Source organism: Hylaeus anthracinus, unplaced genomic scaffold (genome assembly GCF_026225885.1).
Source record: "Hylaeus anthracinus isolate JK02 unplaced genomic scaffold, UHH_iyHylAnth1.0_haploid 11997, whole genome shotgun sequence".
NCBI lineage: Eukaryota > Metazoa > Arthropoda > Insecta > Hymenoptera > Colletidae > Hylaeus > Hylaeus anthracinus.
In genome coordinates this window covers 4831245-4833746 of record NW_026534344.1, presented here as the reverse complement: position 1 = coordinate 4833746, position 2502 = coordinate 4831245, and the positions used below count along the sequence as shown (strand labels likewise).

Sequence of the window (2502 nt, the reverse complement as noted above, 5' to 3'; positions counted from 1 at the left end):
AAAAAAAAAAAAAAAAAAAAAAAAAAAAAAAAAAAAAAAAAAAAAAAGACAGTAAATGCGTCTTTTCAGTAAAAAAAATCCCCCAAAATTAATTCACACAGTATAATATATGCTAATTAAATTTATAAAAATTAAGTACCTACTGATTTTTGGTAAATTCTTTCGTGTACGATTTTTCACTACTTCAACTACCTTTGCGTGCTACGCTACTTTTTATAGTGTTCCCGTGTCATTATCGCGAAGAGGGAGAACCACGAGACGTGGAGTAAAGGGTTATTGCACCACTCCCCTTCTCCTAGAAGTGAGGTGGGCACTAAACCATGTAACGTTGATGTTTCTAGGGACTACCCCATTGCGCACGTGGATGGACACCGTAAAGATATTAGTGGGCAAGTACGACCATGTTAAGCTGGCGACTCATTTTGAGGATGCTCATAAATAATTAAGAGTTCCGACTTAATTCTCAGTAGAGTTCTTAATCAATTAAACCAACATCTATCAATTAGAACTATTAAATTATTTTTTAAATAAATTAAAGTGCAAGTATCTATGGTGCTGCCAGCTTCCCAGAATCCCACACAATCCCCAACCTTATCTAAAAAATATCGCCCGCGAAAAAGAATTTGCAATGTGTACGTGGTCTCAGTGAAACTCTTCTTTAATAACTCCTGGTTGTAATAAATTCGCTTATTTTGTTCAGCAATTTTTTTCATTTCGCCCTATCGTTTCGAAATGCAAACAATTATAAAAGTTTCTTTCCCATCAATTGCCTGAATCGTCATTTCGCATTCAGAAAATGTTTCTATGGTCTATGGTTATATTTTTATAGCGAGTGCACAGTGCTATTAATATTATCTTCCATCCTTTAACATTTGTTTGAACAGTACAATATAATTAAAATAATTGAATATCACGTTCTTCCAAAATTGGATAACCACCTGATGGGCCATTAATTGTGCCAGAGGAAAAATTCGTATCTTTTTTTTTTTACGTACATGACGATTTGACAATAAGAACTAATTTGAACACAATTCTCGCGAGAGAACCAGCAAAGCCAACAAAATGATTAACTATAATAAAACTGAAGAAAAATCCACAATATTGAAAAAACTGAAGAAAACTGAAGAAAACTCAAGCTTAAGCTATGAATTTATAGAACAGGGGCATTTTATTCACTTTAATCATAGAAAATATTTATTTAATCATTACTGTATTCTAATAAACACACTAATTAAAACCTAGGTTTAGAATAATAAGTTTTTCCATTTTTCAATTTTTATTCTCAATTATCTTGCAGAGAAAATAAGGAGAATGTTTATTGAACTTATCACGGTTATCTCGGCTCTCGGTTTAACGACTTCCTGCTTTACGAATATTATGTTCTGATAATAGATTAACAGGTAACGATATTTTTATATTACTTTCTTAAACGGCAAAAGTAATCGTGAAAGTTAGGAATAGCATACAAATAAGGATGAAAACAGTCTGTACTTTCTTGAAAAGACGTAAATCCATTTTAACACATTGCCAACCGATCAGAAGGATCTCCCTCTTTGCGCCACGTCCGCGCCGCTTGTGCGCTTAAATATAGACAATAAGCGTGTTTGTACTAACTGCATGCAATCTAAAATCAAAGACAATATCGACAGGTACTAGACAATTGGTAACTTTTAGAGGATGTACATATTCGAGATCACCTAAATTGCTAGCGTTACGCGAACTCTTAGCCTTTTTCGAACCTCCATCGTGTACGATTCATCGGATTCTTCTCTTGAATGTAAGGGAAACATTTATTCCTACATAATTTCATTAGAAAAAAAAGAAATCATTTCCGATAACATCGATAAAATTACACGCGAAGTAGACTTGCTTAGTCTAACCATAATTAATAAAATATTAGAAAATATTTCGATAACGTTCAGGAAACGATAGTAATGCAAAATTTCAAAAAAAAAAAAAAAAAGAAATTGTCTTCGAATAGTCTTCGAATAGCAGAGATATAAGTATTATTAAAGAATGCTATGTTATTAATACCCATATCGCGAGGGCTATAGAAGTGTTACGTTACGTTATTACGTGTAGTTTTCGAAAACCGTGCGGTTAGCAAAGTGTTAAAACTATGTGTCGTTTACGCGATTCCGTTCCTCATATGTACATATGACTCTGTTCATCGTTATGCGTCATACCTATAACTTAGTCGATCAATATAACTATTTGCGTACTTACACTTCGATAGCCTTATTCCAATTAATTACATATCCAGACAAGACAAACGTCTCGATATGCAGTACATGAATGTTTCCTCGTTCTGTACCAACGTATAGCCATTTACTTTGTAGCGGCAGGTGGATGCACGTTATTCTGTTTAACATAGAGTAACATTGTTTCATTATTTTCATTGTAATCATTGAAACCCTATGCAGTACACTTCTCTAACTAAGATTCTTTTGAACGATGAAACGCGTCAAACGTCGATAGGAGTTTTGTTTATTTCTAAGAATT

At 33.3% G+C, this 2502-nt stretch overlaps 1 protein-coding gene across 6 annotated transcripts in view; it reads right to left on the bottom strand.

Moving 5' to 3' along the window:
• LOC128889734 (syntaxin-binding protein 5) overlaps positions 1–2299 on the bottom strand; it is a 40890-nt gene extending 38591 nt beyond the window's left edge. For all 6 annotated transcript variants that reach the window (XM_054147652.1, XM_054147649.1, XM_054147648.1 and 3 more), the window contains exon 1: positions 2227–2299. The gene's annotated coding sequence lies outside the window, so the exon portion shown is untranslated. The remainder of the gene's footprint in view (positions 1–2226) is intronic.
• Positions 2300–2502: the final 203 nt, after the last annotated feature.